This window comes from Aethalodelphis obliquidens, unplaced genomic scaffold, assembly GCF_003676395.1.
Source record: "Aethalodelphis obliquidens isolate GAN/ISIS:26980383/991018 unplaced genomic scaffold, ASM367639v1 scaffold12, whole genome shotgun sequence".
In the NCBI taxonomy this organism is placed as follows: domain Eukaryota; kingdom Metazoa; phylum Chordata; class Mammalia; order Artiodactyla; family Delphinidae; genus Aethalodelphis; species Aethalodelphis obliquidens.
In genome coordinates, this window is record NW_020837956.1 from 12200540 (window position 1) to 12215492 (window position 14953).

At 40.2% G+C, this 14953-nt stretch overlaps 1 protein-coding gene across 4 annotated transcripts in view; it reads right to left on the bottom strand.

Annotated features, from left to right (window-relative positions):
• Positions 1-14953, bottom strand: part of TMEM178A (transmembrane protein 178A) — a 249482-nt gene that overhangs the window by 196011 nt on the left and 38518 nt on the right. For 2 of the 4 annotated variants that reach the window (XR_003434083.1, XR_003434085.1), the window contains exon 4: positions 1072-1198. The exons of 1 other annotated variant lie outside the window; for it this stretch is intronic. The gene's annotated coding sequence lies outside the window, so the exon portion shown is untranslated. Of the gene's footprint in view, positions 1-1071; positions 1199-6580; positions 12633-14953 lie in introns of those variants that run through there. One more of the 4 variants, XR_003434086.1, reaches the window with a different exon arrangement.

Sequence of the window (14953 nt, forward strand, 5' to 3'; positions counted from 1 at the left end):
GGTTTGTGGATTAAGATATAGACCAAGGTTTGAATCCTGGGTGTCCATTTACAAGCTGTGGAATAACCTTGGGCAATTCACCTAATTCCTCTGAACCTTAATTTCCTTACTTCTTTTTTTTTTTAACAAAAAATTTTTTTTAATTAATTAATTTATTTTTGACTACCTTGGGTCTTTGCTGTGTGCGGGCTTTTCTCTAGTTGCAGCGAGCAGGGGCTACTCTTCGCTGTGGTTCATGGGCTTCTCATTGGGTGGCTTCTCTTGTCGCAGAGCACGGGCTCTAGGTGTGCGGGCATCAGTAGTTGTGGCACGTGGGCTCAGTAGTTGTGGCTCAAGGGCTCTAGAGCGCAGGCTCAGTAGCTGTGGCGCATGGGCTTAGTTGCTCCGCAGCATGTGGGATCTTCCCAGACCAGGGCTCGAACCCGTGTCCCCTGCACTGGCAGGTGGATTCTTAACTACTGCACCACCAGGGAAGTACCCCTCACTTCTTTTTTTTTTTTTTAACATCTTTATTGGAGTATAATTGCTTTACAATGGTGTGTTAGTTTCTGCTGTATAACAAAGTGAATCAGCTATACATATATATATATCCCCATACCATCTCCTTTTTGCGTCTCCCTCCCACCCTCCCTGTCCCACCCCTCCAGGTGGTCACAAAGCACCAAGCTGATCTCCCTGTGCTTTGCAGCTGCTTCCCACTAGCTATCTATTTATTCCCTCATTTCCTAAGTAAGATAATTCCACCTACTTCATAAGGTTTTTAAGAAGACGCATAGTAGAAGCTCAGTAATTCTAACTATCACCCAACAGATAGGAAAGTCTGCTGTGTGGTTCTCTCTGAGGCTATGGGTGAGTGGATAAGGATGCCTCTAGCTGATGTGTGTCAGGGGATATAGCTGTTCTGAGAGGCAGGAAGGGTTGGGAGTGTGTGAAGGCTCCCCTGCTCCTATACTTCATTTGTATACTTTTGTCACCACCACAGGAGTCACCTGGCTGTGGTTAAGCCTTCACTGAGACGGTATGCATCATTCCAATTCCCATCTGGACGGAGGAAGGCCCAGAATTACTGACCTGCCTCTCAGCAAAGATTCACCGACTGGCCCCCTCCAGGAAGTCATCTGAGGGGCGGGTGTCCTGCGGTGGCAAGAGGCCTTGCAGCTGACAGCATACATTCTTTGCCCATTCTATGTATCTTGTACTGAGAGGCAGAACAGCACAGTGATAAGGAGGACAGGTTTTGATGTCAAACAGACCTATTTTCAAAGCCTACCTCTGCCATGTGCCACCTCTAAGCCACAATCTTCTAAACAGTAAATGATGATCATAATAGCATTTACCTCACAGGGTCATTAGGAAAATTAATGGCCAGCATATATTGAGTGCTGTCTCCATGCAAGTACTATTCTAAGGGCTTTGTTTAATTTAACTCATTTTTCACTTCAACTCTGTGAAGTATTTAGCATCCCCATTTTACAGATGGAGAAACTGAAACACAGTTTCCACTGCTTGCCCAAGGAACCAGAGCCACATTAGTTTGGCTCTGTGACCGTGTTGTTAGCTACTCTGCAACCTGGCCTAAGGAGAATAAATGAAATACGTACATACAGCACTTAGCAGTGTCTGGCACTTAGAAACCAATCCACGTGTGGTAGTAGTGTAGTAAGTTTAGCTACCGTGCATCTGATACTGCTTTATGGATTCCTGTTGGGTTGCTACCTGAACCTCTGTTGGTATGTGTTCACAGCATTTGTAGTCTGGCTCATCAGTAGATAAAGCCATGATGCAGATTTTGGGGGGCCATGCTGGCTGCATTTTCCCAAGTCACTGGAACTATCAGTGAACGGCTGGGCAGACGGATCAATAGGACCTGCAGTAACTGTTATTCATCCCCTGGGTAATTTGGCACTTGATCTCGCCAAACCATTGAGAAATTGGTTTTATGGGCAACTAACTTCAGAAATGATGAATCTTGGCAAAAACTATATGGCCATCATTTAGGCTAATAAATTTTTCTATGTGGTAATTCCCTATGTGAGTTACAAACTTAGTAACATAATTTGAAAGGAAATTATTTTGTGTTCATGGTTGTGGGAACAGGAGAGTAAGAAGAGAGGGAAAGTTAGAGGTTAGCAGTATAATTCTGCAAATATCCCAAGTGGGGGAAAAAAAACCAAATGACAGAAGAAGGAACTATTAAGGAAGATGCAATTGCATTCTATTGGATATATTTTTTATCACCATTTACTCCATGTCTTGTAGCTTTTCTGAAAATCAAGACTATCAAAGGGATCATAAAATGATTCCACTCTGCATCAACTGTTTTTTGTAGAGGAAAGAACGAAGGTTCTCAAGCACTACCACCAGATGGGCTGGCATTTTAATACCAGTCTTCATACTTACCAGCTGCACAAATCTGGCTGCATTACTTAACCAATGTGAGCAGAAATTCCCTGACAGCTAAAATTCAAATAGTATCCCTCATCCAACAAATTTGCGGCAAGGATTAAAGTGTGTTAAAGTTTTGTCACATAGGAAATGCTCAGTAAATGGTAGTTAATGTTGTTATTACTATCTTAGATTGGTTTCTCTTTAAATAAATGTCTGTGACTTAAATGAGGAAGCTCGTTCAAGGCATATATCCAGATATTTCTTAAAGGGATTTTTTTCATCCAAATTATATGCATCAATATTGTTTACTTGAGTGGAAGAAATTCTAGAGTGGAGAACTGACTTTCTAATGACTGGACAAAATTAGTCAGGTAAATTATCCAATCAGTACAGGAGAAAAAAAAAAAACAGGGTTCAAAGGTTTCTTTCCCCCCTCTGCCTATGGGTTCAGTTTACTGCTGCAACCCTCTAATTTGCTTTAGCTGTGGAGACATGGCCATTCCATTGCCAGTTTTACCCAGAAACTGGAACTATATTTCAAAATAGGACAATTGGATTTAGAAAATTACTTTTATACGAACAGAACTCATTTATAACTAGTTATTCAAATATCCAGTGATGGCATAATAAAAATTTAGGGCCTCCATTTAATTAAATGCGCCGGTTTACTATTCCCTGAAAGTAGTTACACACATTTGGGAACAGCTCTCTTTCACGTATTTAAAATAGCATCTAACATTAAGACAGTAATTTATTAAGAAATAACCTGCTGGGCTTCCGCAGTGGCGCAGTGGTTAAGAATCCACCTGCCAATGCTGGGGACATGAGTTCGAGCCCTGGTCCGGGAGGATCCCACATGCCGCGGAGCAACAAAGCCCGTGCGCCACAACTACTGAGCCTGCACTCTAGAGCCCACGAGCCACAACTACTGAAGCCCGTGCGCCTAGAGCCCGTGCTCCACAACAAGAGAAGCCACCGCAATGAGAAGCCCGCGCACCGCAACGAAGAGTAGCCCCCGCTGGCCGCAACTAGAGAAAGCCCGCGTGCAGCAACAAAGACCCAACGCAGCCAAAAATAAAAAAAAGTAACCTGCTGATCTGAAAGTGCTGATGTGATTTCAAAATGTATTTAGGATGAATCCAACTCAATGAGGCTTACAGGCATAGATTTGAGGAATAAGAAGCTTATAGGATTTTCACGGCTACCTCAAAATGGCAAATGAAGAAAAATTGCAGAAATCAGGACTACATGTTGTAATCTAAAAGGAACCTTCCTACAGACTGAAACAAATTTGGAAAACAAATGAATGGAAGGTTAAACAATGAAGTCTGAGTAATATTACTTGTTTCCCTGTGATTAAAGCCTAACAGGAACCGTGAGTCAGAATGTAAACACATGCTAGTTATAGTGGACCTCACTAGTTTATACTTTGGTAAACCACAGCTGCCTCAAACTTACCATTGAAAAGGTGTTTTGGGGAAATGAAACTAGCCAGCACTTTTTTTTCATGCATGTGATATATTATTCATAATAAGTACTTCTTATGATAGGAGCAAGCATACTTATAATATTCTAATGATGCTGCAAGATATATTTATAATATATGATCCCCTTCACCTGAAACTAATATAATATTATGAGTCAACTATACTTCAATTTAAATATATATATAGAATTCTCTTATATTTCTCATACCTAATTCACAAAATATTCAAGCATTTCCCGTTATGTGCTTAATTTCACAGTCTAAATTTTTAGATGCCTTCCTTTTTCTGAGCTGGCAGCTTTACTAATGCACTACTACAAACATACGTTGCCAGTGTCTACAGCCAAATGCTAAGTGATTTCTCTGCTTTGTTAGTAATTTTTATCAGCTTTTATATGAAACTTCCTTTCTGTAGGTCTAACTGAAGACCAAAAGATAAAACCTCCTTTTCTATACTTTAAGCTCATTTTCACTAAAGTATCCTGTCATCAGAAACCAACTACTAAGTCTAAAAGACCTTCCATGATTTGGACTTTTCATTCACTCCTCAGACTATATTAACTACCTCCTGTGCACCATGCCCTGGGGATACAGTAAGACATGAACTCTGCTCTCAGACAACATTCAGCTTATTAACAGAGACATGTAAACAAACCATGGCAAACACAATGTGCAATATATCACATACGAGAGGTAGGTAGAATGGAGGCCCAAAGGAGGAAGTAGTCAATTTTCACAGAAAAAAAAGTAAAGAAAATTCTAGAAGGCTTCATGGAGGCACTGACACAAAAGGTAGTCTCTTAAATGTAGATGAAAATCTGTGGCTCTCAGTGGTTTTTCAATTTACTTGCATGTTCAATCTACTTTTTTTAATCAAAAAATGAATTGTTTAAAAAAAAAGCATAGGATTCTACATCTATGTCACCTACTCTCTTATACTGTTTTACTTCCTATTCCTGACATTCTGTTTCTTCCAGCACCTATCTTTTTTTTTTTTTTTAACATCTTTATTGGGGTATAATTGCTTTACAATGGTGTGTTAGTTTCTGCTTTATAACAAAGTGAATCAGTCATACATAAACATATGTTCCCATATGTCTTCCCTGTTGCGTCTCCCTCCCTCCCACCCTCCCCATCCCACCCCTCCAGGCTGTCACAAAGCACCGAGCCAATATCCCTGTGCCATGCGGCTGCTTCCCACTAGCTATCTACCTTACTACGTTTGTTAGTGTGTATATGTCCATGACTCTCTCTCGCCCTGTCACAGCTCACCCTTCCCCCTCCCCATAACCTCAAGTCCGTTCTCTAGTAGGTCTGCGTCTTTATTCCTGCCTTACCCCTAGGTTCTTCATGACATTTTTTTTCTTAAATTCCATATATATGTGTTAGCATACGGTATTTGTCTTTTTCTTTCTGACTTACTTCACTCTGTATGACAGACTCTAGGTCTATCCACCTCATTACAAATAGCTCAATTTCGTTTCTTTTTATGGCTGAGTAATATTCCATTGTATATATGTGCCACATCTTCTTTATCCATTCATCCGATGATGGGCACTTAGGTTGTTTCCATCTCCGGGCTATTGTAAATAGAGCTGCAATGAACATTTTGGTACATGACTCTTTTTGAATTTTGGTTTTCTCAGGGTATATGCCCAGTAGTGGGATTGCTGGGTCATATGGTAGTTCTATTTGTAGTTTTTTAAGGAACCTCCATACTGTTCTCCATAGTGGCTGAACCAATTCACATTCCCACCAGCAGTGCAAGAGTGTTCCCTTTTCTCCACACCCTCTCCAGCATTTATTGTTTCTAGATTTTTTGATGATGGCCATTCTGACTGGTGTGAGATGATATCTCATTGTAGTTTTGATTTGCATTTCTCTAATGATTAATGATGTTGAGCATTCTTTCATGTGTTTGTTGGCAGTCTGTATATCTTTTTTGGAGAAATGTCTATTTAGGTCTTCTGCCCATTTTTGGATTGGGTTGTTTGTTTTTTTGTTATTGAGCTGCATGAGCTGCTTGTAAATTTTGGAGATTAATCCTTTGTCGGTTGCTTCATTTGCAAATATTTTCTCCCATTCTGAGGGTTGTCTTTTGGTCTTGTTTATGGTTTCCTTTGCTGTGCAAAAGCTTTGAAGTTTCATTAGGTCCCATTTGTTTATTTTTGGTTTTATTTCCATTACTCTAGGAGGTGGGTCAGAAAGGATCTTGCTGTGATTTATGTCATAGAGTGTTCTGCCTATGTTTTCCTCTAAGAGTTTGATAGTTTCTGGCCTTACATTTAGGTCTTTAATCCATTTTGAGCTTACTTTTGTGTATGGTGTTAGGGAGTGATCTAATCACTTACTTTTACATGTACCTGTCCAGTTTTCCCAGCACCACTTATTGAAGAGACTGTCCTTTCTCCACTGTACATTCCTGCCACCTTTATCAAAGATAAGGTGACCATATGTGTGTGGGTTTATCTCTGGGCTTTCTATCCTGTTCCATTGATCTATCTTTCTGTTTTTGTGCCAGTACCACACTGTCTTGATTACTGTAGCTTTGTAGTATAGTCTGAAGTCAGGGAACCTGATTCCTCCAGCTCCGTTTTTCGTTCTCAAGATTGCTTTGGCTATTCGGGGTCTTTTGTGTTTCCATACAAATTGCGAAATTTTTTGTTCTAGTTCTGTGAAAAATGCCAGTGGTCCAGCACCTATCTTGACTTCATTTTTTCCTTTTAAGTAACTAATCAGTTTTGCTATCAACATGAAAATTCTTTTTAAAATAGTTATGATACAACCCAGTGATGCCTCACCTAGGTATATAACTCTCACAAGGAGATATGTACAAGAATGTTTATTCCTGCATGATTTGTAAGAGGAAGATAACAGAAACAATTCAAAGATAAAATGTGGTCTTTTTATACAATGTAATACCATAAAGCAGTTTAAATGAATAGAAGATGTATATTAATCCATGTGGAGTGAGAACTTGAGAAGAAAGTATAGAATATATTATTTAATAAAGATGGAAAACAGGCAAATCAACACTATTTATTGTTTATGGATGCGTATATAAAAATTAAAAAAACACACAAAAATTAAAACTGGAGATTCAGGATAGGTGTTACCTCTACAGATGTTAGGAGAGGAATGGGACAGATTAGTTACAGGGGCTTTAACTACATGTGTAAGATTTTATTTTGGAAAGAAGGAAGAGAGAGAAAAGAAGGAAAGGAAGAAAGGGAGGGAGGGAAGAGACGGGGAGGAAGAAAGAGATCTGGAGCAAATATGGCAAAATTTTATTATACGACTGAGTTGGATGGTTGATACATGACGTTCTGTTATATCATTCTCTATAGTTTTCTGTATGTTTGAAATAATCTACAGTAAAATGAAAGATGTGCTAATCTTTATAACATCAATCTTCAGTGTTATTAACCAAATCTAATAGTCAAACAAACATTTTAAAGTAAAAAATTAGCAAACTGAACATACAATTTTCTAGTTCTACTAGTAAAGAAACATACTTGCTTCTAGGGAAGATACTATGTACATTGTAACTTTCCCACTCCCCTTCTAGAGCATCCTTAAGGAAGACGAAGTGGGTGTCTTGGACATGCTGGTGCTTATCAACTACTCTGCTGTGAACCAATTTGTGAAAGAGCTCCTGAAAGACCAGTGAAGGATTGACAATTTGCTCAACCCTTATTTACACCTTTTTTTTTCAAGTCCCCTCAGAATTTTTAAGAAGAGTTTCACAGTTCAGCAGGCCTCCAAATGAAAAAGCTTAATGTTAATTCATTTGCTAATAATCAAATTATTAGTTCGAGAGGCCAAATTAAAGCCTCAATATGGCAAATCAAGGAACCAAGGTCAAATCCATATTGGGTCTCTGACATCAAAATAGGATGAAGATCTGAAGAGTGGCCATTTGTAGGGGAAAGAGCCCAGGACTGAGAGGATGGAGATCTAGCTCCTGGGGCTAACTGCCACCCACTAGTAGGGTGGTTTTAGAGTATTTGCTTAACCTCTCTCTGAACCTTCATGTCCTTGTCCCATAAAGTAAACTATTGAATCTGATCATTCTGAAGTTCTTTCTAGGTCTAAAAATCTGTAATGTGGTATCCTAAATCACAGCAAGATATGAGCACTTAGATTAAACCATGGGTAATAAGAAATTCTCATTAGAGATTTTCACAAGTCTAATAAATGAGGTAGAAATATGTCTCTAGACCTAAGCTTAAGCAAATCTTTTCCCCTTATTCCCCAAAAGAGGAGGTAGAGATGGAGAATATACATGATATAGAAATTAATATAGTCTCTTTGTAATCTGCAAGAAATCATGGAAAACTAAAGCCAGAAAATGGAAAATGCAAATGCAGCCATTCCATTAACCTTTCTGAAGCTATTATGTACAAGGGCACTGTTAAGCGCTAAAGGATACCGTCCTAGCCCTCGAAAGCTTAAGATTTTGTAGAAAAGGATTTGGATGCTAACTACATTTTTATATGTAATAGAGGCATATAAAAATGTGTTACAGGACTGAATAAGAGCACTTAATCCTGACTAGGGAAATCATGGAAGGCTTCCTGGAGGAAATAAGGTTTAAACTGAATTCTAAAGGATAAATAGGAACTAGCTGAGGGAAGAAGCAAGTAGGAACCCCACATGAAAATGCAGAGAAGGGCAATTCCCTGGAGGTCCAGTGGTTAGGACTCTGCACTCTCAGCGCCGAGGGCCTGAGTTCAATCCCTGGTCAGGGAACTAAAATCCCACAAGCTGCATGACACGGCCAAAAAAAAGAAAATGCAGAGAAGTAATATGAGAGCATTGTAATTTCAGTAAAGAGCAACTAACGTAGTATGGCTATAATTCAGAGTAGGGGAATATGGCAGGAAATGAGCGTGGCAATTTAGGCAAAGGTCAGATCATGAAAGGTACTGAATGCCAAAAAAAGGACTTTAGGTTTTATCAACAGTAATGAAGAACCACTTAAAACCAAGGATAGGGATCAGATACAAGGTGAATTTTAGCTAAATTTCTCTGAAAGCTCTGTGGGTGATAGATTGGAGGTGTGAGAGACTACAATCAGGGAGACCAGGTGTAAGACACCAATACACTAATCCAGATAACAACTGACAAGAGCCTTGGCTAAGACAAGTGTTCTGATTCTCAAAAGGGTTCTTTAGAAAAGGATAGATTCTGGAAACTATAGATTGGTTAACTACATTTTCCTCTCTAGACAACTGCAAAAAATCACCTGAAGGGTCATTGGGGAGCATTAGAAAATGTGTTGAATGGTTGATCACTAGGAACAACTAACAAATGGTTCACCCAAACCAACCTTCTCTCCTTTTTGATGGGGCTGCCAGATTGAGAGACCAGAGGAGGAGGTATGGACCATGTGCCTTGACTTCTCTGTTTTGATGGCTCGTGTTCGTCCTGGAGTGTGGACACTAGCCCCATCCCATGCTGTTTTTGGCCTTGCCCTTCATCACAATAACCTAGATGAAGATTTCTTCGTAATTATTACGACCTTGGTGAGACCCTCGCAACTCAGAGATGGGCATTTAAATCCAAAAAAAGGTCAAACGAAAAGTACTGGGACTTGCCTAAAAATATTGTCCAATTTCAGAGGCTATGGCAGCCAAATCACCCATGGGCCTTGACACTGTGATTTGTCAAGAATTCAACATAATACTCCAGATGAGAATTGACCAACCTGTCAAAGCCAATTGCTTTTGTTTCATATCAGTTATTCTCAGCTTTAATCCTTATGTCAACTTGTACGATTCCCAATGGACAGCTGTGGATTCCCCAGATCCTGCCAGGCTCTCTCTTCCATACCAAGTTCTTTCCCACCCTTGGGCTTTTGCACAGCTGTTTCTTGCCTAGAGTGCCCTTTCCAATCGCTTAACTTCTCTGATTTTAGGTCTCATCTGAAGGCTTTCCTTGACCACCCTACCTAAAGTAGGGTGCCCCTTGGTTTCACCATCTCTCACCCTTGTTTTCCTTCAGGACATTCATGACATCCTGCACTGATTTATTTGTCTGTTAGGTATGGTTTGGTTTTGTTTGGTCTTGTCCGTCTCCCAAGAAGAATGAGGACAGGGACCAGTTCTGTCTTATTCATCACCGTATCAACAGCATGTAGCATGGTGCCTGGAACATAATAGGTCATCGATTAATATTTATAGAATGAATGCATGAGTGAATCTCTGGCTTCCTTGATTCAGAGTGGGCTCATCTATATGAGACTCCACTTTGCCTCAGCCTCTCCAGTCTGCTTTCTGCCCTGACCAGCCACCAACCTTCTCACCCACAGAGAATCCTATATCGCCCATCACCCCTGCCTGGCTCAGCCCTTCTAGACTTGCTCTCTCCCCTCGGGCTACACAATGAACAGTGTGTTTGTCTTGGAGCTGTTTCTCTTGCTGCCTCAGTGATCAGCTAGAGCCGTTAACCTCAGCTGCTCTTTGCTGCCTCTACTTGTCAAAAAACAAAAACAGCCAAAACCACAGCTGCCTTGGGATCCTACAGCTAACCCTTGAGAACTGCCTCTAATTATCAAATTTACATAAAGCACAAAGTTGACAGTGTGGCTAATACAATGGTGAATCAAAATCACAGTGATCTTCACCGGCTGGTTAATGACATCTCTGGAACATTGTTTTCAAGCTGGGGTCCATCCTTTAAGGGGTAAAGATTGAAAACTTATGTCCAGAAGAGGGTAAGTTTGTAAGCTACTGGAATAAAAATGGAGCTAAACACACAGACTCTGGAGCCAGGCTGAGTTTGAATCCTGGCTCTAGTACTTACTATGTGATATTTGGTAAATTAAATAACCTTGGTTTCCCCAACTGTGAAGTGGGGCTAATAGTAGTGCCCATCTCATAGAATTACGAGGATTAAATGAGTTGATACATGCAAAGCACTTAAAACAGTGTCAGGCACATAGTAAGTACTATTTGAGTGTCAGATATTATTATATGAAGAATGGTTTGATTTGTATTTGATTCATTATTCCTCAAGACCCTTGCTACTCACAGAGTGTGATCTGAGGACCAACTGCATTGGCTTCACCTGGGAGCTTGTTAGAAATACAGAATCTCAGTCCCTGCCCTTGACCTACTAAATCAGAGAGGACACAACAGAAGCCAAGTTGGGAGCGGGGAGAGACATAGTAGGATGTTGAGTCCATGTAAGAATAAAATTAGTTTTTTCATTCTTCTTACTGCCTCTTCTTCCCCCTCCCCCATCTCTATTTCGGTCTTTTTTTCTTTTCTTTTCTTTCTTTTTTCTTTCATTCTCCTTTTTTCTTTTCTTGTATAATATATTTTTAAAAGGGAAAGACACACTCGTCAGATAAAAACAGCAACAAGCTTGGAGGGTGTGTCCCCTACCAAGTGTAGCACCATTGGGCCGCTGCCCCACATCGTCCTAGGCTAAAGGAACCCCGGACTAAAGCAGCCAACAGAGTTATCTTTCTTCACCCGCCAGAGAGCAAAGTCAGAGTCAAAAGTGGGCCAAGGGGGGCTGGGGTGGGGGCAGTGGGCCAGGTCTCCTGCTGGGCAGGAGTAATACTGACTCCTCTTACCTCCCTATAGCTCCTGACAGGAAGAACGTCCCCAAAGGTAGAATCCCAGCTTGACCAGCTAACTGTGCTCTGCACCACAGTCTAATGGAATGTCCTCACTCTGGACCCGCCCCATCCACCTGGGAGGAGTAAGAGGAAGCAGCCACAGGCAGAGAAAAAAACCTGGAGGCCCTCACACTGAAGTGGCCAGAGAAAGGGTGTGTTTGAGTCCCCACCATGAGACTCACCCATGGGAACTGGGCCAACCATATAGTCAGGTCTGGCTCAAAATGGCCCATGATGTCTACTAATGAAACCCTACTTTCCTCCTCATGAAGAACTGTGACATGTAAGGGAAACACAAAGAACCTGGTAAACAGACTGCAAAGACATGCCAAGGAAATACGGGAGGAATGGGTTCTTGTTTGGTTCCACTTTGAAAGCAAAATATAGCTTATTTTGAGGTGTCATATTAAGAGAAACTTTGGTTGGAATGGGAATGTCTTGAAAAAGGCAAGACCATTAAAAAGGAAAACAGTTTCACCTCACTGAAGAGATAAAGGAAATATGGTATAACATACAGCTTTTTAATGTCATTTTCTGTGTATTTGGCTTCCTAACTAGTATAAGGTACTAGATGTCAGGGGCTGCATCTTTTTCTTTCAGTTTCCCCAAATAGAACCTAATACACTGCATTACACGCGGGAGGTGCTCACTAAATACATTGCATTTCAGGAGATGCTGATCTCACCAGAACTCAAATCAACTTGACAGTAATCAGATGATTAATAGCATTAACATGAAGAAAGTACATGGCACCAAAAGACCAGAATCTGTTAAAATCTTCTTCCTGTGTTAACCAGGTATCTACGTAGGAAGGCGGCAGGTGGGAATTGTTAGGGAAAAGTGTAAACAGATAAGAACTGAAAATCCTTGTTGCTCCTCTAATTTATTATATGAGTCCTGCTCTTAGTCACTTAACATGTATTATGACTTCAATTTCCTTATGTGAAATAAACGTGGGAGACAGTAGTTATCAAAGCAAATAAGATTGATGGAGATGGGCATCAAACACATATCGGGGCAAAGAGTCATTTCTATTGAAATTCCTGGCAGAGAGATGCCTGGTCTCACTCTGGCAGTGTCACAGCTTCGCAGGTTGTCCCACATAAGGCATTTTTCCTCAATTACCTGCTGCATTTGAAAAATGAAGAAAATGAAGGTGGTCAGGGAAGCCTGATTGCATGTTTGAAAAAGACTCTAAATACATCCAGGTTCACAGTCAAATCACCCTTCATTACAACTCCTAAGCAGCATTTTAATATAGACGGTCTAACACAGAACTTGGGAGAGTGGGGGAGAAGGGGCTAAGTACTGGCTTTTGGGGGATGGAGCAAGATGTGGAATCAGTTGGTGCCCATTTGGTTTTTTTTAACAACTTTATTGGAGTATAATCGCTTTACAATGTTGTGTAAGTTTCTGCTGTATAACAAAGTCAATCAGCTATATGTATACATATATCCCCATATCCCCTCCCTCTTGTGATTCCCTCCCACCCTCCCTATCCCACCCCTCTAGGTGGTCACAAAGCACCGAGCTGATCTCCCTGTGCTATGTGGCTGCTTCCCACTAGCTATCCATTTTACATTTGGTAGTGTATATATGTCAATGCTACTCTCTCACCTCATCCCAGCTTACCCTTCTCCCTCCCCATGTCCTCAAGTCTATTGTCTATGCCTGCATCTTTATTCCTGTCCTGCCCCTAGGTTCTACAGAACCTTTTGTTTTTTTAGATTCCATATATATGTGTTAGCATACGGTATTTATTTTTCTCTTTCCGACTTACTTCACTCTGTATGACAGACTCTAGGTCCAACCACCGCACTACAAATAGTTCAATTTCGTTTCTTTTTATGGCTGAGTAATATTCCATTGCATATATGTGCCACATCTTTATCCATTCATCTGTCAATGGACACTTAGGTTGCTTCCATGTTCTGGCTATTGTAAATAGAGCTGCAATGGACATTGTAGTACATGACTCTTTTTGAATTATAGTTTCCTCTGGGTATATGCCCAGGAGTGGGATTGCTGGGTAATATGGTAGTTCTATTTGTAGTTTTTAAGGAACCTCCATACTGTTCTCCATAGTGGCTGTACCAATTCACATTCCCAACAGCAGTGCAAGAGGGTTCCCTTTTCTCCACACCCTCTCCAGCATTTATTGTTTCTAGATTTTTTGATGATGGCCATTCTGAACGGTGTGAGGTGATATCTCATTGTAGTTTTGATTTCCATTTCTCTAATGATTAGTGATGTTGAGCATCCTTTCATGTGTTTATTGGAAATCTGTATATCTTCCTTGGAGAAATGTCTATTTAGGTCTTCTGCCCATTTTTGGATCGGGTTGGGTTTTTTTTGATATTGAGCTGCATGAGCTGTTTGTATATTTTGGAGATTAATCCTTTGTCAGTTGCTTCAGTTACAAATATTTTCTCCCATTCTGAGGGTTGTCTTTTGGTCTTGTTTATGGTTTCCTTTGCTGTGCAAAAGCTTTTAAGTTTCATTAGGTTCCATTTGTTTATTTTTGTTTTTATTTCCATTTCTCTAGGAGGTAGGTCAAAAAAGATCTTGCTGTGATTTATGTCAAAGAGTGTTCTTCCTATGTTTTCTTCTAAGAGTTTTATAGTGTCTGGCCTTACATTTAGGTCTCTAATCCGTTTTGAGTTTATTTTTGGGTATGGTGTTACGGAGTGTTCTAATTTCATTCTTTTACATGTGGTTGTCCAGTTTTCGCAGCATCACTTATTGAAGAGACTGTCTTTTCTCCATTGTATACTCTTGCCTCTTGTGTCATAGATTAGTTGACCATAGGTGCATAGTTTTATCTCTGGGCTTTCTAGCCTGTTCCATTGATCTATATTTCTGTTTCTGTGCCAGTACCACACAGTCTTGATTGCTGTAACTTTGTAGTATAGTCTGAAGTCAGGGAGCCTGATTCCTCCAGCTCCATTTTTCTTTCTCAGGATTGCTTTGCTATTTGAGGTCTTTAGTGTTTCCATACAAATTGTGAAATTTTCTGTTCTAGTTCTGTGAAAAATGCCATTGGTAGTTTTACAGGTATTGCATTGAATCTGTAGATTGCTTTGGGTAGTAGAGTCATTTTCACAATGTCGATTCTTACAATCCAAGAACGTGGTATATTTCTCCATCTATTTGTATCATCTTTAATTTCTCTCATAGTGCCTTATAGTTTTCTGCATACAGGTCTTTTGTCTCCCTAGGTAGGTTTATTCCTAGGTATTTTATTCTTTTTGTTGCAATGTCAAATGGGAGTGATTCCTTAATTTCTCTTTCAGATTTTTCATCATTAGTGTATAGGAATGCAAGAGACTTCTGTGCATTAATTTTGTATCCTGCTACTTTACCAAATTCATTGATTAGCTCTAGTAGTTTTCTGGTAGCAGCTTTAGGATTCTCTATGTATAGCATCATGTCATCTGCAAACACTGACA